This window comes from Adiantum capillus-veneris, chromosome 9 (genome assembly GCF_014529385.1).
Source record: "Adiantum capillus-veneris isolate H3 chromosome 9, ASM1452938v2, whole genome shotgun sequence".
In the NCBI taxonomy this organism is placed as follows: Eukaryota; Viridiplantae; Streptophyta; class Polypodiopsida; order Polypodiales; family Pteridaceae; genus Adiantum; species Adiantum capillus-veneris.
The window spans coordinates 108,412,262-108,437,473 of NC_140939.1; positions in this window are offsets into that span (position 1 = coordinate 108,412,262).

The window sequence follows — 25,212 nt, forward strand, 5'->3', positions numbered from 1 at the left end:
CGCACAAAACCTGGTGTCGATGGCGATGCCATGGCTGGTGTCGGGACGGGCAAAGAAGGGGAGGGTAAAGAGCCTCGTCGAACACGAGGCGGTGTCGAAGCATCGGTGGCACCACCCCCACGACAACCGCGACCGCCACCACCACCACTAGAGCGCTGGTGCCTAGACGAGTGTGAAGATCGTCTCGTCGACACCAAAGCTTCGGAGCGCGCTGAGGACTCCGAAACAGAGGGAGATGCGGATGGAGTAGAAACGTGCGATGGTGCGCTTGAGCGATGACGCTCCACGCACCACTGTCTCTGCTGGGGTGACAAAGAAGAAAGAAACTCATCATCATCCATACCCGCATTAAACACACAAACATTTAAACTTAATATTGAATGAATGGAGTAGAAAACATGGACAAGTAGATAGATAGATAGATAGAGAGAGAGAGAGAGAGAGAGAGGAGGAGGAGGAGGAGGAGGAGGTGCTCATCGTCTCTGCTAATGAGAACATACCTAGAGCATACTTACCTGGAGTGGACGCAAAGGCCATTAAATACAATGACGCAATGACGCATATAAATACAATGACGCAATGACGAAATACTTAAAGAGCCGGAGAATCGTACAAGAACACTCCAGTGCTTGTAGCTTTGGAATGTTCAAAGGCTAGCAGCAATAGAAAGCGTTCTTCTTCTATTCAACTTGAGTGATGAAAGAGGCAAGTGTATAACTCTGAATTTACAAAACGGAGCACTCTTGCTCAAATACAATATTTATGGATTTAAGAGATCTCTCTCTCATCCTCGCATAGCTCAGCATAACTTCCTATATCTATATAGAGCTCTCTGTTTAAACAGATGTCTTCTGTTTCATTTTGTAGATCCTCTGCATGCACCCCATAGAGAGTAGCATCTTGATGTTCGTCTGGCACCACCTCCACGGCTTCTGACTGGGCATCTTCTCCGATCTCCTCCATTGATGAGGCTGTGATTGGCACATGGTAGCCTTGATACGTCCGTGCACTACAAGGGGATACCTCTATGACGTACCACCAGTTTGATGCAGACTTTGTGGGATGAAATATCACCTCCTAGAGCCACATAACTTACATGAGAGCTTCCAAGCACATAAATTCTAAAACACACGTTAACTATTTACATACTTACTTGTTCACAATGGTCGGGTAGTACGAAAGTGTCTCTTAGGTCAGTCCATTTCTTAGTTGAATCCACCTCAAGAAAACCAGACTCTCCTCTACGCACAGTAGCGTTGCGACCCTCCATGATTATCTTGAACCATTGCACGTAGAACAAGTCGACAAAAAATACTCTATAATCGATCCTCAAAATCTCTTGTAGCGTGCCGAAGTAAGTGAGTTCCGCCACCACAGGATCTGCATCAGAGGACCGTCGTCGACTAAACTGTTCAATTTTTTCCATGATTCCACAATCTTGAGTAAAACATTTTTTGTCGATCCGTTCCACCCTAAAATATCGACCTTTACACCATGCTGCTGTGTATGACTTATACTACAACCAACAAAGATTATGAGTGGCCGTTCAAACATCTAGAAAGTTACTAGTCGTACATTGCAAACTTACCTTGGTCGCGCAACCCCTAGAGTACTCCCACTCTTCCTCAGTCACTTCTTCACCGCACTGTTGTACGCTTTTCAGTTGGTTGTGCAACCATCTTAACCTCATGAATGTTGGTAGGCTCTCCAGACCCGTCGGATAGTGCATCGGTGGTCGTCTTCCCCGTCTCCACTCGATTCTTGCCCTTTGTCGCTCTTGCTTTGCATCCTCATATTGTGAGATCCACTTCTGCATGACTGGATTGTGAAGCATGCAAAATTGGCTGATTTTAGCCTCTAGATCTTCCGTCATCTTCTTCTCACCACCGAGATTGCACATGACAATTCCAGATATGCGCTCATCATCTATGGTTCGCCATAGCGTGTCCCGGGCTTTATCAAATCCATCTAGCCACTCTCCAATGTACACTGGGGACTCTGATACATGTCAACCTTCTGCCATGCTACCCTCCGGATGTGCCTTCTGGTGCACATATCCCTTGAGTGTTTTCATGAAACGTTCTAAAAAGAACATCCATCTGGAATGTACTGTGCCGGCTATTTCCACCTCATCAACTATGTGAACAAGAAGATGCACCTGAATGGTTAGCATGGTAGTAGGAAAATGTTTCTCAAACATACACACAACCTCCGTAGCGTTTAGTTTGGTGAATGGTATGGAGTCTACGTTGATCTCCTTTTGTGAGATCCATTGTACCAACTTCGCAAGTTTGTAGATTGTGTTACGGACGTCAAGAGGCAGACATCCCTCAATGGAAACCGGTAAAATAAACTGCAAAACACGTGCAACAATGATATTAAAGTATGTCCACACACGAATTTGTTACACAATTCTCACTATGATATACTCCACTATGAACATACCTAACACATTTTATGCCAGTCGTGTGACTTCAAACCGGTAAGCTTTCCTTCTTTAGTAAAACACGTTCCGAGCGAGTGCATTACGCTAGTGGGGGTCCACAAAGATCGAATGGTCTCTTTTACTTTGCGTTCTTGGGCTCCTGTGAAAATCCATGGTGCTTTAGGGAGTTTTATCGATCCATCGGACGCTGTTTGCGGCCAATATTGCTCCATACGATCCACATTTCTAAGGTCAACTCTGGCTCCCAAAGTATCTTTCTTGCCGGTCAGATGGTCCCATAGTAGATTACCCACATTCTTGAATATGTGCATTGGATCGAGCAAATGATTGATCATGAGTCGGGGCCAATATGGTAACTCGTACCATAGAGATAGTCTCTTCATCCCTGGGGGCAATCCGTCATCACACATATCCTTCTTCTCTAACCATGCTTGTGCAGACATCCTCAGTGTCTCTCTTCCCAAAAAGCCATCGCGTAACACATGATTCTCTGGAAGATACGCTTGATGACCTTTGTAGATTTGCTTCTTTAGTGAGGGCGCCCTACGTGCATTCAGTCTAGGTCCACATGTGACACATGCCCTGTATCCGCTTGTTTGAAGCCCTGCATGTATACACATGATAATAGATCAACTTGAGAAAAAGCAAGATTTACAGTGTCTGAGTGAGGAGTGTAAATAGATCACCTGAGCATTTTGTTAGTCTGGGATAGTCATGCATGGTCCACATTAGAATGCCTCTGATCAAAGCATTCCGTCGACCTGTGTGTCGGCTCATATCCACCACCTCTATGCCAATCCACAATTGTTGTAGCTCTTCCAATAGTGGACGAAGATACACATTCATATTCTTCACTTTATATCGGCCCGACACAATCAAGCTTAGCCATAGGTGCCCCTTCTTCGTAGTCAACCACGAGGGAATGTTGTAGTTGACGATGACAACGGGCTATACATTGTAAGATGTTTATCTTTGACCAAATGGATTTATGCCATCCATAGCCAGGCCTAAGCGCAAATTTCAACTTCCCTGGCAAAATCCGTCCATGTTCCATCTATATGTTTCTAGGCTGCACAATCTGCAGGAATCCGTAGCACACCATCCGAAGATTTATTCTCCTCATGCCATGATGCTAGGGCGGCCATGGACTTACATTCGAAGAAATGCTTGATGTGAGGAAGCAGAGGAAAATGTCGCAAAACCTTTTGCAGAATTTTTGTTCCGTGGAGATCTACTCGATATCTTTCGGAATCACATTTCGGACACTTCTCCATGTCTATGTATTCCCCTCTGAAAAGAATGCAGTCATTAGGACAAGCGTGGATCGAATTATAATCCATCCCCAAGTTTCGCAAAATCTTTCTTGCTTCCTCTCGAGAATCTGGCATCACATTTTCAACTGGTAGTATGTGCTCTTTGAGCAATCTACACAACATAAGAATACGGTAGAATTGTGTAAAAATCTATTAGATCATTATACATTTAGAGTTTTATTAAAGTAAACTAATTGTAATAGATCACCTGAAGAGTGTTGTGACGCTAGTGTCACTCCATCCAAACTTTGTCTGCATGTTGGGAAGAACCAGGAGCGCTTTCAATCTAGACACACGTGCTCCATTACACAATGGCGTATCAGCTTCACTTTTCATATCATCATAGACAAGCCTTTTTGAATTCATGATCGTCTCGATCATTTCATCAACTTCGGGCTCAAACATTGCCTCGTTGGGCATGTGGTCTGCATGATCATCCCCCGAGCTATCAGAGGCTACATCTTGTGGCCTCACATATGCTGCTTGACCAAAGCGCCTGCGAACACGTCTATTGGGTTGCAAGATTGCTGCATGTTGGCCAGCGTTAGAGTCCGACATGTTATAATTGGCAACAACTCGATCTATAATAGATGGATCGAACTCACCAAATTCGCGAACGTGCTGCAAAGAAACGTGTCTTGTCCGTCGCACAGCATGCTTGCAATGGTTACAAGGACATAAGATCCTCGTTGAGAGATAGGTGTTTCGGTTGGACGGCCCCACATCCTCATCACTACTCATAATGAGGGCAAAAATCTTATAACCTGGACAAAAAATTTAATCTTCTATTGGCATTCTTCGTCTTTTATCTCTCTCTCTCTCTCTCTCTCTCTCTCTCTCTCTCTCTTTCTCTGTTCACACTGTAAACTACCTCACATTCTCTAGTCATGTCCAATCCCCGCACACCTCGGTCTAGAAGTGCACTGAGATCAGAACCACCGGGTTATAATCTCGTCTTTATTGGTCAATGCCTATATTTGTGGGTACAAGAAATCTATACACCCACGTCTACATGATACTGCATGTAGTGGAAAAAACCCCTTTGCCTCTTCTCTAGCTGTAGCATTTCACAACATCTTAACATCTTTTCATAGTAGATCTTTGTTTGTAGCATGCAGGTACGTCATTCTTGCAATGTAGCTGATGTCTGCTCAAGGCACTTAATTCTTATTCTAGATTTGACGGGATGTGGTGTGTGTGTGTGTGTGTGTGTGTGTGTGTGTGTGTGTGACCCTTGGAATCGTCATCTTGCATCACTAATTTCTGTGTATGCTCAATTTGCTCTTCCATTAGCTGAACATGACAGCTTACTGTATGGTAGCAGCAGTCAAACACGCAGGTGGAATTGCTGGTCCGCATGGACTGTCGAGGTTGTGAGCACAAGAAATTTTCTCGCCATTTATTCTAACCTTATCTTAAACGATTTCTTCGCCATTTCTTCTAACCTTAATTAAATAACCTAAATCTAATCTAATATAACATAACGTAAATCTAAATCTAACGTAAATAAACCTAAATCTAATCAAACATAAATCTAACTAAAAATAAACCTAAATCTAATCTAATTTAATTTAAATAAACCTAAATCTAATTTAACGTAAGTCTACTAAAACCCTAATTAATCTTTAACGTCTTTTGGGATAGTTTCCTATGGAGTTAAAACTCTCTTCTTCTTGTGTGTGTGTGTGTGTGTGGGTGTGTGTGTGCCAATAAAAAAAGAAAAATGGTATAACCTTTCTATCACTCAAGTGTGGTAGATTGGTTATGCCATTTTCCTCTTGAATAACAAGTCTTGGTTTCAACTCCTCGTCGGCTAGATTTTTAGGTTTCTTTAATTAGTTTCCTATGACGTTAAATTAAACTCTCTTCTTCTCGGGTGTGTGTGCACGCCAATAAAAAAAGGAGAAAAATGGTATAACTATTCTATCACCGAAGTGTGATAGATTGGTTATGTCATTTTCCTTATGAATAACATGTCTTGAGTTCAACTCCTGTCGACTAGATCTTTAAGGTCTCTTGGGATACTTTCCTACGATGTTAAAACTCTCTTCTTCTTCTTCTTTTCTCTCTCTCTCTCTCTCTCTCTCTCTCTCTCTTTGTTTTATATATATCTCTCTCTTTCTCTCTTTTCCTCTCTCAATGTGTGTGCATTCTTTGATTATGTATGTGTGTGTGTGCTTTTTTGGTTTATGCATGCTCTCTCTCTCTTTTCCTCTCTCAATGTGTGTGTGCTTTCTTTGATTATGCATGTGTGTGTGCACATTTTTGGTTTATGCATGCTCTCTCTCTTTTTCTCTTTCAATGTGTGTGTGCTTTCTTTGTGTATGCATGTGTGTGTACGTTTTTTGTTTATGCTTGTGCTCTCTCTCTCTCTCTCTCTCTCTCATTCTATCCCTCTCTCTCAAAAACACAATGTGTGTGTGTGTATGTGTGTGTGTGAGTGAAAGAGAGGGAGAGAGAAAGAGGGGAAGGGACCATGAGAGTGAGGAGAGGGAAGGAGCATACCTGGCTCTCCTTCGTCTCCTCGTGTGTGTGTGTGTGTGTGTGTGTGTGTGAGAGAGAGAGAGAGAGAGAGAGAGAGGGAGAGAGAAATAGGGGAAGGGAACATGAGAGTGAAGAGAGGGAAGGAGCATATCTAGCTCTCTTTCCTCTCCTCGTGTGTGTGTGTGTGTGGAGAAGAAAGAGAGAGAGAGAGGGAGAGAGGGAGAGCGTTACCTTGCTTGCTTTGAGCGCGCGTCGAAAACTCAGATCTGAGATCTAAGTTTTCGAACGCTCTCGGTTATTTTTTGAGCCTTGTCAGCGTCGCTATGTTACTTTTAACATAGCGACGCATATAGCAACGCCGTGCATTTTCATGTTTGAGCGTCGCAGTATGAGCGTCGCTAATGTTAAACATGGCTTGTAGTGAGCCTTAGCTTACACTCATAGCATGAACACTCCCTAAAAAGCCAAGCATGCACCATAAAGTGCATAGTCACATTTTTCTATGGAACATACAAAACCTCATACATGTCTCTTCCTTTATATCCACATGCTACAAAATAGCCACATATTGTTAGGCTAACCCATATGCTATTTAGCCTATTCCTCACATGTGGAAGAAAGTTGCCTTGCAAAAGATCTATATAAAGAGCCTCTTATACACAATATATCATGATGCATAACAACAAGAAAATACCTACTTTTGCTATCCAAGCTTGATTAAATTAACTTGTGTAATTATGCATCATCATTATCACTTTAGCACCATGAATGGCTAACTCATGTTTCTGCCTTAACTCAACATTGACCATCAAGCATTGTCGAGCATATATCAACCAAAGCATAACCGAGCATTATAAAGCATCTTCTTCGGCTGGCATGTTGGCCATATCCCACTATTAGTGTATATATTGCAAAAGACGCTATCTGAGACCATAAACACCTCAAGCACATATTGTGCCCTCTGAACTTCACCACTTTTAGCATACATATTGACCAAAGCTCGGCCATTGGAAATATTGGTGTTGATATCAACCAAAACTGTGGATATTCATCAACTCAAAGCTTCTTCGCTTTTGCCATGCAAAGCATATCCTCGTAATCATAATAATTCCACCTCTATCTAAAGCATCAATATCGTTGTTCAGTACCTGAGAAGCTATAGGCAAGTCATCTCGGGCAAGCTTGAAATCCTCTAGATCTTTATCTAATATCTGCATGAGTTCTCCATTGACTGCTTCTTCTCGCTGCTTTAAGCTATGTGTGAAAGTCAAACCTCGGATACCTTTCTCATATGGAACACAAAACCCATCTAAAGAATCATCTAAAAGAGCAACAAGCTCTACATCTTCCTGAATCGGCAAAGAATACTATAAAGTTCGTGTATCTTGGTCCATGGTAAATTGTCAATTCCCTGTACGCTTAACAAAAGAAGTATCATCACTTGTAACATGCAAAAGGATCATCGTTTTGGTAAAACATTGCCCACCTTTTTTACTCTCTAACAAATATCATTTGAACACATCAACGCAAGATGTAGCATGTATCACAAAGATAGAATTAATCTCCTTGGTAAGAAAATCATTTTAAAAGATCGGGTCAACCCAAGAGCATTGCTTCGTTGCACAGCTTTTCGCATCCCCTCTGAACTGATAGCACTAAACTCTAAGTAGTCTGCATACCTTAAGGCTTTTTGATCACTTACTATTGGTTGACAATCAAGATCACAAAATATGTGTGCATCAAGTGAAGTATCTAGCCCTTCATAAAGAAAAGACTTTGCATTTGTATCTTCAAACAAAGAGTTCCTCTTTGTAAAAAATATTGCTAAAAGGTCTATAATTTACTCTTTGAAAGAATCGTGCGGTAATATTTTCATCAACCATCCCCAAAGAGTTGGTCTAACGATGAGGCTCTGGCCTCTCAACCTACCGATTGTGGGTTCAAATCCCTCGTTGGGTCACGCTCTAGAGGAACACCTTTTGCTCACCTGGTGTTCACGTTGCCAGGGATCTTGCCCTTAGACACTCGAGTGCATCCTCCTTCTGGGCTGGGTCACTCGAGGAGGAGCTTCCTAGCTGGTTTCTACGAGTTCTTTTCGTCGTTCCCAACACGTGGTGCATCAATTAGGTGGTCATGGTGATTCCTACATGTGGCTCTTGCCTGATGGTACTCGGCCCTTGCCGGACTATGTAACATGGCTAATATTTGGAAGGGATAAGCAGCTCCCCCTGTGGGCCCTCCGGTGTGTCAAAAAAAAGGGGAAAATTTCCAAAATATGCCTCAAATTTTAAAATTCCCAAAACACCCTTGAATATATTTTGGCTGGATTGTTCAAGGTTTTCTAATCTTTATTCCTTTTTCACAATTGAGATCCGTTTTTGCATGCTTAGCATGTATTTGTCACAAGTTAGCTCGCAAAACAAGGGAATTATGCCTAAAGATAATGAACCAATTCATTTCCAAAGCCTACATAACCAACTCAAATTCTAGATTTAGAATCTTGTGTCGATAGACAATCATCTTCTTATGAAAAACTACAAATTTCTTCATTTTTAGAGAAATTTAAAATCTCACAATCAGGGGTATCTTGGGAAGTTTGGAAAATTTGAGGGGTATTTTGGGAATTCACGAGAAAATATTGGGGGTATCTTGGGAATTCTTGAAATTTGAGGGGTATTTTGGTAAATTGTCGTCAACCGTGGTGAGGTGAGATTGGAAAGGGTGGCGTGAAGAAAGAGGGGATTGGAAGGGTCGCGGCCATCATGAGACGAGGAGAGTCCTATAAAACCAGAGCGCACCTGCATGTATACTACTCCCTCCCCCCACACATACAAGTGTGGAGTCGACACTGTGGACTCTCTCTCTCTCTCTCTCTGCACGAGAGACACAACGTCCACGTGGTGTTGGGCTACTTGTTGTTGCGAGCAAGGCGAGATAGTAAAATAGATCGGGCAGAGAGTGCAGAATATGTGGGTGGGTCAGACCTTGATTGTCCCATTCTACCCTCCTCTCGTGCTGCTGCGCTACTTCAGGACTTCCTTGGCCGCCCCTTTTGTACAACTCCTTGTAATCTTATAATTAATCTCTCTCTCTCTCTCTCATATTTACATAAGACAACAAAGTAATTTTGTAATCTGCACAGCAATTTCGACAGTTCTCGTTGATGCATGGATAGAAACATAATTGTCTAAAAGCTTTAAAACGAGAATAGAATTGCAAATAGAAGGTAGCTTCTTATTATGCAGATCACTACCTTTGTAAGCCTCTAGGTTCTGCACAGTCAATAATGAAAACGTCTAGTCACAACAAAACGGACATATGTGCGCATATACGTAAACCTCTACATAAACCATACATCTCCCTGTATAGTGTCACCATCAGCAAACTAAAGTAGGCCATTATTACAAACTAAATGGCACTTGAAACATTAAATTGTAAATAAAACTACTCTGTGATACTCAGTTTTCTAGGACTCTACACTCAACAAGGAAGGTCTTAACTGATAGCTGGAAGTACATCCAACACCTTCAAATGTACACCCCACTTGCAGTGAAGCATTCAATATCACATGTGACAAACAATCTCATCATAATTAGTTCGTTTTCCCATGCCAGTTCCACATGCTTTCAATAATGTTCAAGGTGCAAGCATAATGAAGGCATTTGGAGATCGAGAGGTCTTGATCACTTTGCAACCGACTTTGAAGAACCTAGGTCTCATAATAGCTTTAGGCCCTACCCATATATAGTGGATATGCTCATTTCACATCGCCAGCGTGCGCGTGCGAACATGGAAACCATGTCACTAACATTAATCACTTACGGAGCTTTGGCGATGGCGCGATTCGTGACCATGCTCAAAACATATCCGACGCTTTTCTTGTCCCTTTTTAGATTGGAGACTTGAATTGAGGTCAAGCTCCTTTCTTGAAAATTATGTACGTGAGGTTGTGTATACAAGGATTTACAAATCTTCAAAGAAGTGATAAAATCACGAGGCCTGCCCTTGACAACTGAAGTGGAAGGTAAAAAAACCACGATTTCAGTGATTTCAGAGAGAGAGAGAGAGAGAGAGAGAGAGAGAGAGAGAGAGAAAGAGAGAGAGAGAGAGAGAGAGAGAGAGAGAAGTCCCCAAAAAATTGGTATTCTATGATCAATAGACTCCACACATGCATGTATGTGTAAGAATAGGAAAGTGTGTGCTTAGATATGCAATACACGAAGATGAACATTGAAACAAGTAATGAAATCACGAGACTTGCCTATAAATGTCAAGCTACAAAAATATTTGGAGCATCTAGTTGGACTAGAAGAGAGCATGAAAACACACCCTCTCTGTGAATCCATATGTTGCACTTAACCTCTCTCTTGCTCTCTCTCTCTCTCTCTCTCTCTCTCTCTCTCTCTCTCTCTCTTTCAAGACGAATTGTATAGATGGTTGGAGTGTTTTGCATAGAGCGACCAGCTTTGACTTGCAACAATGCAATACCACGTCCATGGTGCTCCTCCATTCTTGAGTGCATGCTATCATTGACTTACAATATCCCCCCCCCGTCAATCGACTACAACAAATGAATGCAAGGTACTCCCGGGAAGGTCACCTAATAAAAATGTAACCTATCACGTCAGTTCAATAGAAGGGTATTTAAAGTTCTTGAAACTTACAGAAATATATATACAAAAGGGCATTATTTTTTCAAATTTTAAAAAAGCTTACAGATTTTAAAAGAAAAGGGTACATTATATTCCTAACAAAATTCACAGATAAGGGATTTTACAAACATGTCTTGAACGCACGTGATATGGTAGTTTTACACATAGTGAACCCCCCGAGAAGGGACTACACGACTATCGTCTGCAGATTAACTTCTTTGTCATTGAGGATGTTTACTAGCTAGCTAGAGAGAGAGAGAGAGCCTACAATAGAGGGAAACTTTGGGAGATAAGAGGCTACGTGCTCATTAGCAACAATTGAATGCAAGGAACTACATGACTATTGTCTGCAGATTTACTTCTTCATCATTGAGGATGTTTACTAGCTAGCACAAGCGCAATATATATATATATATATATATATATATATATATATATATATATATATATATATATATATATATATATAGAGAGAGAGAGAGAGAGAGAGAGAGAGAGAGAGTAAAATAGAGGGAAACTTTGGGATATAAGTGGCTGCCTGCTCATTAGCTGCTCTTGCTGGATCCACCACAGCTTCAACGACTGGCAAGTCTCCTTATTCGTTTGATTGCCACCAAACTTGACAATAAGGTACATGCTAAACTGTTGGATCGGAAACTGTGAATTGTAACCCATAGGTAGATGCCACACAACAAAAAAGAGGGGGGAGTCTTGTGTGAGTAGCCTGGGGGAAAAAGAGGAGATACCAAGCAGAGATATGAAGTGGGAGATACGAACAATTGCAGATAATAACAAAGGAGAAGAAGAATAATAGGAAGTGAGGATAAAGCTCAAGCCTCAGAAGGGGAGAGTTCTCTCTCTCACTTGATCTCGGCAAAGGAGAGGATTCTCTCTCTCTCTCTCTCGGGCTTGACCTTGGTGTGGTGAGAAAGGAACAAAGCAAGGGATCTTGGCTTGACCTTGGTGTGACATGCTCAACCTGGATGTGAAGGGAGATAAGCAAACTAAGCAAGGAACCAAATGAAGAAAAGGAGATAAAATTTTCTCTCTCGAGCTCATCTGCTCTCCTTTAGGGGTGGATAAGAAGAACAAGAAGGAGAGGAGGAGATCTCCCTCTTGAGTTTGCTTGCTCTTGGCCTTGGCAAGGGAGGAGAAGCCAAACAAAGTAGAACCAAGCTCTCTTTCTCTCGACCTAGGAAAAGGAATACATCATTTAAGCTTTAATAACAAGCATACTCAAGATGGATAAGCTTTCAAGGTGTAACATTGCTCTCTCGTATAGATTTTTAGGAGATTAATCTCTCGCAAACTTAAGAATTTCTCTAGTAGTGTCGTTAATGGCCAACATTTGTAATTGGATTCCACTTTGGTTAAGGCATCCAAGGTGTCAATTTAAGTAATCTAAGTGTCATTTCAGCTTATTGCTTGGTGTTGTGCATCTTGGATCTCTTGTTTTAGAGATCCATTAGTCTGGAGCTGACCTGGCTCACCTTACAGACCCATTATCCCTGACATCTTTGCTGAACCCGACGTGAAACTGAGCTGGAATGGGAAAATTTTGCAGAGAAAGTTAACTACTCTACAAGAGGGTGTGATGCAGCAAATGATGCAAAAATTTGCTGCTTACATGCAACACCGGCAAACTACACAACAACAATTTAATATGCATGAGCGGATTCAAAAATCTCGACAGTTAGCTATAGAAAAATTACAACGGTTCAAAGGTCAAGATGTTTCAAAAGTCTACTAAAGTTATGAACAATCTATGGAGGATAACAGGATTGGTGATCCTGAAGCGGTTGAAGGGTTTCACGTGATTGTTACGCCTGAACTAGGTTTCGAAATGGGGAGAGAAAGACCACACAAGGAGCAAATTGGTAGGGTTTAAGAAGGTATTATAGGAGGAGTACTTTCTTGAAGATTCTTAGAGGGTAACTAAACAAAGTTCTATGAAGTGGATTCAGGAAAATAACAAGGACTTATCTGCATGAGAAGTGCTATGAGAATTTGAAAAGAATTTGAGCGATTAAGAGAGCAATGGTCATTGAAACCGTAACATGTAGAGCTATTTTTCCAAGCTATTGATCTTTGACTTCAAAAGAGCTTGATGCAACTACTTGAAGATTCAAAAGGTGAATTGGGCTTAACTTCTAATTGGAGGTTGGTTTCTAAAGTAGTCAATATGATTATGAAGCGACAGATGAGGGTGGATAAATTGATTATGATAATTGATGAACTTAAATTAAGGAGACGTCACTATCTTAGAAAAAAATTAGAGGAGCCAATTCTTGATGAGCTGATAAAAGGTGTGCAAGAATTAAATTTGAATTTAAAAGCAGTGAAACCTGAAGGATTAAGCACAAAGAGTTCCACTTCAGAGCCCAGACCATGTCCTCCATGCAAGGATTGGGACCACTGCATGTGGTGTGGTAACAAAGATCATGAACGCAAAGATTGTGAAGATTTATACAAATCTTACAAGACAAAGCTTACAAGAAAAATGTGGTTTTTTGGAAAGACAAGAAGATGCAGTTTAGGAAAAAAGGTGAGTCACTCCACTTGAATTTTGTAAAGGGTGGTATGAAAAGGTTAGTGGAGGAAATGCAGTACAATGTTTCTCTTGAAAAAGCGGCTACATATGGGTTTCCGGTATACAATAAGGTAGATGATGAAGGTGCAAGAGCTAAAGGTAATTTGTGGCCTTATGCTTTAAAGACAGTGGAAGCAGGCAAGGTGACTCATGGCAAACTATGGCAAGCTGGGAATTGCATTTGAGAAACTATAGGATGGGTTGATCCAGAGGATTCTCTCTCAATATAAGTGTTTATTGTTAAGTCTCAACCTAATGAATCCATAGTAGAAGAAAAACTTAAAAGAGATGAAGATACTGCAAGAACATCAAAAGGGCTACCAGATTTAGTAGTAAGAAATATGAGGGGCCTGCTCCCAAACCTACTCTCAAAGTGGTTACAAAAGATGTACCATAAGATAAGAAGCAAGGTAAGTCCAAGGGACCTTCTTATAAACTAAAATATGAAATTAAATTGGCTTCATATCTAAAGAAGGTTTTGGAAGAGTGCATTCTCAATATCAAGGTGGAGCTCAGGTTGGGTCACATCTTGGGAATTGCCAAGCATAATTTTCATGAGGAGATTACTGACATTATCAAGAGGAAGCGCCATATACTAAGTGAGAAGGGACCTGATGCAGTTAAAGAGCCAAATTATTCATCACATTGAGTCAATTTAGGATGCTTATGAAGAGGCATTTGAAGATGAAGAGTCAACGCTTGTGGTGGTTTCAAATCTAGCTATACCTGAGGTAAAGCATGTTCATTTAAATGAAGACAAAGATGAAGAAATTGTGTTGAGTGATGATTCACTTTTCTAGGACTCATTGGGCTAGAGCAACGATGGAAACTATTGTGAAGCTTGGGGACATTAAAGAGATGGTCTTAGCACTTGTGGACCATGCATTAAAAATCCATCTTATGGAAAAGAGCTTGCATCAGAAGGGAAAGTGGCCTATTGATGCGGACCACAGTTGGTAGATTCGAGCTGCCAACATGCTTCCATGAAATCTTTATGGTGCATGTGAAAATGTAAAAAAAAATATTGGAAATGTTTGCGACGCACAATTTTTTTATATACAGGAGCATTCCTCCTATCCACTCATATTGGGACAATCATACATTCTTGTTGTGTATGGAAACAAAGGTGTTAGATGATGGCTCAACCTATGCAAGGATTTGGAACAGGAATAGTAAAAGGGATTTTCTGTTTTTGAATGTATATGTTAATCATGTGAAAAAAAAAGATTTCCAATGTGATCATCCATCACCGAAGATACACAAAGAGTTCAAAGAACATAGGTTTTCATAGGATTTTCTTGGCATGCCACTATAAAGTGGGACTATGGTGGTATAGAGGAGGGGAAGTTCTTGCAAAGAGAGACTTTCTCTTTGTGGTTTTTGGGATTAACACCTAAGGGTTCAATGTAATACGTGAAGTTGAATGAGCTACCTAACTGGGAGAATTAATATGTTTTAAGTATTGGAGGAGGAGGATTTCCTTATTGATGAGGAGATCAATTTCTTCTGAGAGATGATTGGAAATTATGGTAAATCCTTTGACTTTAAGCCGGGTGAGATTGGGTGTGTAGATCCAAATGTTGGTTTTCCTATGGCTTTATTTAGTGTTTCTCACATGCCATGGAGTTTATGTCCTATTCCAGTACCTAAAGCTCACTTGAAAAAGCTTATTGATTTCCTGAACAAGAAGATACGGATGGGTATTTTGGAATCATCATGTGTACCATATTCCCATAGGTGGTTCACTATTCCAAAGAAGAACGGTACCCTAAGGTTCATTTAGGACATGAATAAGATAACAATCTGCAATGTAGATATAGGTCCAATTGTGGATGAGTTAGCTGAAGCCTTTATGGGAAGGGATATATATATTCTATGGGTGATCTACTTGTGATAGGACCAATTTCAGCTTGTGTTAGTGGGTCGCCGTGACGGACGTCTGCATCATAGCTTTCTGGCACTAACATAATGTGAATACTCAGGGAAAGTGACTTGGATGGGGCATAGAGACTCTATGATATTGTCAATCTCACAAAGTGAACCTTAACAAGCAAACACACCAGCTCAACAAGCAAACCAACACTCAAAGTTCAGGGAAATGTGCCTATGTCCTTTCTCACAACTCTAGGTCATCATGCTATTTCGGCACTCGAACGGACTCAAAATGCAACGAAACTTTAGGAGGAGGTCTAGGACACCTAGGGGCACTATCCTAGCAAGTCTGGTTGCAATCCAACAAGGTACCAAAATCATGATCCATCAAGAAAAAGGTCCTAAAAACTACAACAGAACTATCCAAAAAGGTCACCCTAGAGTCTAGGAACACTCTCCTATGATCAAAACGACTATAAACACTGACTTAAGCACTCAAATCTGCAATCATAGCTCACACACACGTAGTCACAAACCACAACAAAACTGACAATGCTTACACTTAATTCAAAGAGCAAAGAAAGAGGAACACAATGCAAGTTTCAGATTTGAAAACGGATATCATTTGAAAAGTCGATTACAAGTTTGGAGCAGCTCGTAGCTTGAGCGTACGTTTTTTGAGCTCCTTTCTTCTTCTAAAGATAAGCCTTCTTTCACATTATGGTTATTGAACTTTATACCTAGGGCATTCTAAATGGTGAGTGGCCGGTTTACATGGACCTTTACAAATATCATGACATCATTACAACTCAGGAATTGATCCACTACTCTGAATTCAGGATTTACACAGAGTATTACTACACTAGCTCGACAAAATAATAAACTACAAATGTGGTGTCTGGCCACGTGTCCGACCAGGTGGGCGCCCGTTTGATCTATCCTCAAACATTCCCCCCTTCCTAAATCGTGTTGTCCCTTGACACGACCTTGTTCAACTTTGTCTTCAAGGTTGGTCTTCAGCCTGAGAAGCGCTTTCTCGTTGACGACTCTCCCCCCTTCCTTGAGTGATGCAGAGATGTCATGTTGTTGATACGTGATTTGAGCTCTGATTTTCAAGGCAACTTTTCTTCTTGTTGTGCATTTGCCTCTTTGTTTCCAATTTGAGCCACCGTAAATATGGAAGTTAATGTGTTTGAGCTTGTAGAAATGATCCTCTTTGTCGCGTGGACTGTATGTTGGGTTTGCTTTCCATGTCCGCTGCAATTTGAGTTGTCGGCAATAGGTCACCAATATTGAAGCACTGTGTGAGCTGCTTTTAATTGTTGTTGATGACTCTCTTGCGGAATTTGTCATTGCTTGTCATTGTAGGCCATTCTTTGACTTTCCATTGTTTGATGGAGCTTTATTGTGGACCTTGGAGATAAAAGATGCTCTTGATAAGCATATGGAGACCTTTAGTTTCTGCTCCAAATTGTTGTCGATTGATTTGAGTAGTCATTTCCTTATTGTTGATGTAGAAGAATTATATACAAGAAGTCGATGATGAGGGTTTCTAGATTAGGGTCTTAAAACCTAGATGACCAAAGGAAAAAAAAACAGTGGGAAAAAAGTTCCTTTGGTATACGCTCTTATTGGAGTTGAGAATTTGGACTTGAAGTGCCTGTCATGCAAAGTGAGTGTGTTGGAGAAACAAAGGAAGAGTGTCTAATGCAAGTGCCAATTATGGGACACTCTATATGCATATGAAAATTTATCAAACAAAAGCATGCTATGTAAGAGATGGAGATGATGGGTGCTTCAAAGAACAAATGTAGCACTGTGACATCAAAGGACGTCTCAATAGATTCCACGTTTCCAAGAAGGGTTCTCAATGTAGAAGCTTCTCCACTCATACCTCATTGTGTTGAGTGCGTGAGTGTCTTTTGAACTTCTTCCTTCACTTACCACTATACTACAATGACTTTGACTCTTATGCTCACTTATACCAGCATGAGCGACACAACATAATTATGCTCAACTCTTCCAGCTTGAGCAGTACCTAGGATAACTAAGACCCTTAGATTATAGAGAATATTACATGAAGGTTTGGGACTAACGCCTCGCTCATTTAGTGGCTTAACCGCCCGACTCTGAATTTTACGCCATGTATTTTTAATGGTGACTTGGACTTACCTGTTCAAAACTAGAAACCCATTTCCATAAGTTCTAGAAATTTAGGCCTCTTCCATTGTGTTGGTCTTTGGATGCCACCATTTTGTCAACTAGGTTGGCATATTTTGGCTCTTCTTGACTTGCTTGTCATATGTTCACACTGCTTTGTGAAACGTCCTTCAGCTCTTGTAGAGGTTGATGTAGCTTTTTTGTTATTTCCCATGAGAAGCGGTTGTTGATGTGTGTGGGTTCTTTGTGTTTGAGTTTCCACGAGAAATTTTGGAACCCATCTTGTTTTTGGTCCTTGTGTGACCATCTTTGGAATTTTACCTTCTTCTATAATTTGATGGACACTAGGCTCCATTATCCAAATTTGATGATTTCCTTTGTAGAAGCCTTGATTTTGTAGCTGAAGTCGAGGTATACATCTAGAGATTGCAGCATCCTTGGTTGCAATTGGCTTCATATGGCTTTTGGTTGTCATTGATTGCTTTGGGATAGAAGCTTGTGCTGCATGATTTTTCTTGATTGTTCCAGATTGAGCTACAACTTCTGGTAACCATATTTGATTGTTACCTGCATAAAATCCTTGTGATTCAAGTAGCTTGACTGGAATCATCTGCTGCTTTACCTATTTGTATTGGGTAGCTTCGACGAGGTCTGACTTTCGTACCCAAACTTGTCGTGTTGCTTTCTTGGAAGGTCTTTTCTTCTGCCTTTTGTTGTTGTTCTTTTGCTTGTGTGAGTTGTTTGTATTCCATTGATAGCTTGGCTTTCTCCTTGTAGAACTTTTTGGTTGAGGTGAGTAGATCCAGGCTGTTACTTTAGGCTTTTTGGCCCAAACATTAGTGTTTCCTTGGAAGTAGCCTTGAGCAGTGATTGACTCATTTGATGCTACCCACCCTGTCACCTTTTGTTGTTGTGGTTGAGCTTGATCTTCATGTATCCAAACTGGGTCTTTGACTTGGATGTGTTGTTTGGATACCAAGACATGGTTGAAATTATTTGGATTCTTTTGGATGATTTTTTGTGATGGAAACTTTGGTTGATAGAATTTTTGCTTTGGTTTCCATTGCATTGTTGGTGATGTGGCTCTTGATGTAGAGGCTTCGCGAGAAATTTGATGGAAGCTCACTAAAGGTAAAGTTGTCTGACAAGGTTGATATACTTCAGTGTTTACCTTTGCTTTACCTTTATCTAATATGCTTGGTTGCTCATTTTTTGTATTGACTTGAGGTGCTTTTGGGGCTTTTGATGGTGTTGTTGTTGAAGATTTTGGTTGTTGTTGAAAGAAGATGTTCCTCCAATTTTCTGTCAGGATTAGACTCTCTTTGATATGATGAGAGTCGATCATGTGGAAAGTATCTTTATACTCCCCGGTACTCAACTTGAGTACAGCTTCTGCCATGCCAAAGCTAGGAATCGGAATTTTTGAACCTGTGTACACGATATCCTCTAGCTCTGTGATTGGCGGATTTCCCATCATGATCCAAGTTCCATATGTCATTAGATTGTTTATTACTTCTGGATCTATCACAACTGAACATGTGATTTTGAGTCTTGTTTCTCCACATATGCTAAATTTGATCATTGTAGGAGACAATCGATCTTCTTCCTTGTCCCTGTGCTTCTTTTGATCTTGCATTTTTTGAACATTTGACGTTGAATTTGGAAACTTTTTTCCTTCATCTGCTTTCATTTGCACTTTTTCTGGAGTTGCTTCTTTGAAGCTGCTTTTGTCAATTCTTCAGGTATGTCAATAATGACATATTCTTGTGGTTGCTCTACTTCCTTTGTTTGCACCTTGGAACCATGCTCCATGATGTAGCAATCTGTCTCAACTTTTTTGCTTTCACACTCACAAACTTCTTTAGCTTCTTTCAACACCTTTATCGTAAATAAGGGAGTTATATCATACCCATCTTCATCGCAAAATTTAATCAAGGTCGCCTCATTCACACACACATCAAGAGTTGCCAGTATTTGATCCCATCCAAAGGGTTCAAATAACTCCTCTGGAAATGGCTCTGGTACATATGCCTTATCTTCTATTGAACGCTCTAGGATGCAATCTTTCTTTCTAAGACTTCCACTCTCAGGAGCTCCGTACATCCGAATATGCGCTTTGCTTTCCAAATAAGTTGTCGAGTTTAAATCTTCCCCCGGGATTCGCATTACTTCTCTATAACTATGATCTTTGACACTCATTTTCGTTGTGACATCCTTGTGTCTCAAGTAGATATAGTCATAGCCCCAGTCTTGTACCATTTTGAGCTGACGCATGAATAGTTTTCCCAATATGATATCAAAGTTGCTGCTCTTATCAAAATTCATTATGGCAAATGTGTGCTCATACTCTATGCCACATGAGGATACAATGATTTTTTCTAATATTCCAATCGGTTTCTCTGTGTATCCATCCGCTAATTGCATTTTCGTTCAAGTTTTCCTAAGAGCAAGCTTTTCCCATTTTTTCCATATTCTTTGGTTGCAATGGCAATTCCTACCCCACTATCTAATATAGCAATCATATTTACTCCTTTGTACTCAAGTGGTAAGGTGGTGTTTCCTTCATCTCCTTCACAATAGTCACCCACCTTATTTACTAGTACTGGCTTTGTTTGTGGTTTCTTAGGCAAGGTGTCATCCATGTTTTTGTCCGCAAGTTGGTCATGTGAAGGGATTTTCAACCCCATCTTTTCCAGGTGTTTGCCCATTTGGCCCCATAGATGTGGTCTAATTTTTAGTAGCTTTGAGAGATAAAGTGTGCATTGTATAGGAGAAGACATCAATTCATGCAAGCTCTTGGTATCCATCATTTTTGGTGTGGCTTTCCACTGAGAAGGTACCATTTTAACCTCCGATTTTGTTTCAAGTTATTCTATGAAAGATGGCAACGTCTTTAGGGAGTGTGGTTTACTCTCTTCAGATGTGACAGACCCAACATCCCCATATAGAGATCGTATATCCCCTAGGAAAAATTTGTGATCCATGTTTATCTCATGGATAGGTGCTAACTGTAAAGTAGTACTACCATCTCTTTGGTTTCTGATTGATTCCCATAGATCTTGTGGCCACGGTTCTTCTATCTCCGGAATAGGCAACACTGATTGTGAGCCCACCCCATCTGTGGTACTGGCTACTTCCCTTGTATCTAAAGGTGCCTCAATTTTTGGCTCTTCCTCTTTGTTTACAATATCCTGGATCTCCAATTCTTGGACTTTATCATGGATTAGCACCTCCATTTTTGGAGCATCTGGAACATCTGGTTCAATAAGAGCTTGGGCCTTCTGGATGAGCTCTTTGTACATTTGCAACCTCTCTTTTTTGTACCCTGGATGAGGATATGTCAGCCATCTATCCTCTTGGGTTTTGTTGGGTTTTAACCTAGCATCATAAGCTTTCAAGATCACATCCAAAGGTTCAAACACTTTTTCGACCAAGACTGAATCTCTTGAGTTAGTCTTTGAATCTTTAGGTCCCTTTGATTTTTTGTTCCTTTCTTGCTCTAGTCTAAGCTACTCTCTTGTTTGGTTCAATTGAGTTTCCAAAGTTGCTTTCTCCTTCAGCCTCTTCAATTTCGTTTTGTCTCGTCTGCCTTTCCATGATCTTCTTCCGAAGGTTCTCACCGATTTGTTCTCAAATTCTGTTTGAACAGGCAATGTGGCTTTTTCAGCTGGTTTGTTTTTCGCAGCTTCTTGAGCTTGAGCTTGAGTCATCATGTTTAAAGGAATGGCGGGTTCTACCTCGGATCCACTTGAAGAAGGCATTACGCCTACAACATTCATTGTTGCTTTCCCTTTGTAGTCTGGATTCTTAGCACAATGTTGGCGTAGATGGTCCATACCACAACGTTCACAGAATACAAATAATTCGATTTGTGGACCCTTGTTTGGACAACTTAGTGCCCAATGATCACCTCCACACTCATAGCATGGACCTTCTTGTTTCACAGATGGTGATCTAGTCGATGGTTATCCTTGCCTGGTAAGAGTGTTCTTTGAACCATACTCCTGATTGGCTATGCACATGAGCGTATTTGCATCCAAGGAGTACTGGTTTCTTGTAGGTTGTGGCACATGTGTTGGCTGAGTGTAGTTGACTACTACTCTACCATCATTCAAAACAGGTCGTTGTTGCCCTAGCACACATTGTGGCTTTGGCTGAGTACTACACCATGGACTGGGATGATCCCCTCCACAAGTATTGCAAATACTCAATTGAGACTGTCGTAAATTCAGGTTTTGTTCGTAGCCTTGGTTTATTCTTCTCATTATCCCTCAACCACTTATTCATTGATTGGTTCCCAAGGAGTTTGAACATCTCTCTTTGTTGTTGATTCACTCTTCGGAGATGAGGCACTACTAGTCGCGTTGTCTATATCTTCAGTCACCTCTCCATAGGCCTTGCAATTGTCAACTAGATATAGAGCTTCTCTAGTGACTTGATCAAACGTTGTGCATCCTTTTAGATGTAGGTCCTTTTTGACAGTTTCATTTCTCAAGCCCTCTATGAAGAGAACTGATAATCTCTCGTCTTGTGGAAACTCTCTCATAGGACATCTATCAATGTATTGTTTGAAGCGAAGCAAAGCTTCCTTCACTCTTTCTTTGCTTTTTGTTTGAAAGCGTAGATTTGTGAAACCGTGTTATGTTTGATCCCCCTTTTTGAGAACTCCTCTACAAACTCTTGTAAGAGTTGTGCTATGTTTGGGAAATCATCTCCGTTTAGTGGTTGGAACCAAGTCAAGGCTATTCCTTCCAATGTTAACCCGAATCCCTCATACTGAGTATGAAAATCCGCTATCTGTTCAGCTCTCAAAACTTATTTGAAGAGTGAGACATGAGCATATGGATCCCCTGATCTATTGTATTTTGTCTTGACACATTGAGACACTTGATACGGTCTTAATCATTGTGGTTTAGTCACTAGTCTAACCAATTCGTGGTCTCTTGCAAAGTCGGATCTCACTCTTTCCGCTCGTCTGGGAGAGAATCCCGGTGGAATCCTCTGTGATGTGTACTCTAGCATCATTGTTTTTGGCTAGAAGTAGGTAGAAATCGGAGTACCCTTGTACGTATATCTCTCTAGGTTAATGAGATCAACAAGTTTGTACTCTCTTCCATACTTATCTACCATCAAAACTTGCACTCCGCTGGCATCTGTATATGTAAATGCATAGAGGTTCTTATGGGTGGTCAACTCCCTGGCATTGGACTCTACACACTTGTAAAAGATGTATGGATCTCCGTTTGTGAATCTATATAAGCCCTCATGAGAGAATCTGTAAGCACTCTCATGCATTCATTGGCTTTGATGAATCTCACGTTTGGTTTGTCGATTAGAGGATGCCTCTCCTCTAGGTATTCTCCCAATCCCCCTGTTGAAGGCATTGCAACGTTTTTCATGTCTTTGAGTGGAGTAGAAAACCCTGGTGGTGAATAATTTGTCATGGTTAACGCCCACTCAAGTTTCTCAAGATAGTCTCTTACAAGCCCACTTTGGCTTAGTGCAACTTATCCATTTTTGGCCCTAGTAAGGTCTCTCAAAAGTCAAGAATTTGTGACTTTTTGGTCTCTAGAAACTGGTTTTGGGTACCCTAAAAGTTTGGATTTGGGAAACCTTGTAAAATTCAGTCTAGGTGTGTGCTATTGCCTATAAGCTTTCTTCCTAGCTATACCTGACTCAATTTGGAGTTGTGTATCGAAAGTTAGAGCAATTGTAGTGAACTGCACTTGAAACAATACTCAAAACAGTCTCAGGACCAGAACATAGGAACTTTGGCTTGTATCTTGGCCTCTCGAAGGTGTTTTTAGCTCAAAATTGAGATTTGGGATGTTCTCAAGTACGTCTACAAGATCACCAAGTCAGATACCCCCACTATGCTGAGAGGTACATGGATCGCGATTCATGTTTCTGTCAATTTTTTTCTCCAGATTTTTTCCAAATTTTTACTATGTGTAGACAAGGTCATATGCAGGCTCTGTACCAATTTTTAGCAAATTTTGAGGTTGAGGTACACAGATCGCGATCCATGTTCAACCACATGTGGACTTGATCTCTTGGCAGCTTATTGCACTCTATATCCACAAGCTAAATCTCAAATCTTTTTGAATTTGGACTTGGTTTGATAGGTCAAATGGCCAATACTAGGTCTGCACTGTGGTTTTCAGTTTGTCACCTGTTTTGTTCCCTTTTGATTCAAATTTGCTCAATTTTTTTCAAAATTGGACTTGGGGATATGTTTTCTTATGTAAGCACTACTGATCCGGGAAGTTTTTAGGTTAAGTTGTCCCTAGGGTACATGGATTGCGATCCATGTTTGGAGCCCAAATTGAATTTTTTTGGTATCATCAAATTCAACATGCTTAGGAGATCCTATGGTATCAAAAGTTTTGAAAATGGACCTCTGGATTGAAATTTAGGTCAGTTCTGGCACTTGCTCAGAGTACCTTGCTGTTCTAGGATTTTGGACAGGTTTTTGGTATCCAAATTCACTTATGAAAAGACCACTAGACTCCTTGTGATGGGCTCTAGCTATGGTGCACATATGGTTTCAGTCTGTGACAAAGGAACATGGATCGTGATCCATGTACCTATGTGTCACATTGCACTGAAACTTGGCACACAGCTTGTCCTTGGTCTCCTGATTCCTGCTATATGGTTTTTGTATGATTTGGACTTGTTTAGGTCAGGCAAAAGTCAATTCACAGGTCTATTTTAGAGTTTTTAGCTTGAACAATTTGTGGCTCTTTTCACCAAGATTTTGAACTTTTTTGACAAAAATTCTTTGGGGACTTTTGTTCACAATGGTCTTTGTTGGAGGCTTGAAAATATTTTTTCCAAAAATTTCTCAAGGGTACATGGATCGCGATCCATGTTCCACCACTTTTGGATTTGAATTTTTGGTGTGTTGATAGCTTATGATGTTTGTAGACTACTCACCAAGAATTTTTGGATTTGGATCAGTTTTGTCCTACCAAAATTGACTTCTACAATCTGCTCTGATAGTCTGACAATGAACTATTTTTGGCTCTTTTGACCACTTTCTATAACTTTTTTGCATATGGTTCTTTTGGGAAATGTAACCCAAATAATACCGGCTACCTACTCCTCAAATCTCAGCCAAAAAAATGTCAAAAAATTTCCATGAGATACATGGATCGCGATCCATGTTTGACCACATTTTGACATGAAACTTGGTCAACTTGTAGTCCATGTTATGGTGACACTATTCCCCAAATCTTTTTGAATTTGGCCAACTTTTTTCTAATAAAAAGTGAGTTTTTCTGTCTGCCCTGCGGTTTTTGTTTAGTTTCTGTATTTGGCTATTTTGACCAACTTTTTTCAATTTTTTGACACGGTCCCTTTTAGCAAAGGTGTTCCAAATGATATCAGGAATGTACTTGTCAAATATTAGCTCCAAATGCCAAAAAGGTACATGAATCACGATCCATGTTTGGCAGCATTTCTTCATGAATTTTGTTCTGTTGGTTCTCTATGCCCTGTAGAAGCCAAATCTCACCCCTTTTTGAATTTGGATCCCAAAATCTCAGGATTTGTCTAATTTTGTGTCTGAATCCCTGTTTTGGTTGTTTTTGCCCTAACAGTCAATTTTGATGTGATTTTGAGTTTTTCTTTCAAGCAAACTTGATCACAGCAATTTCCCACTGATGTACACTGTCACTCATCACTTTTCACAAA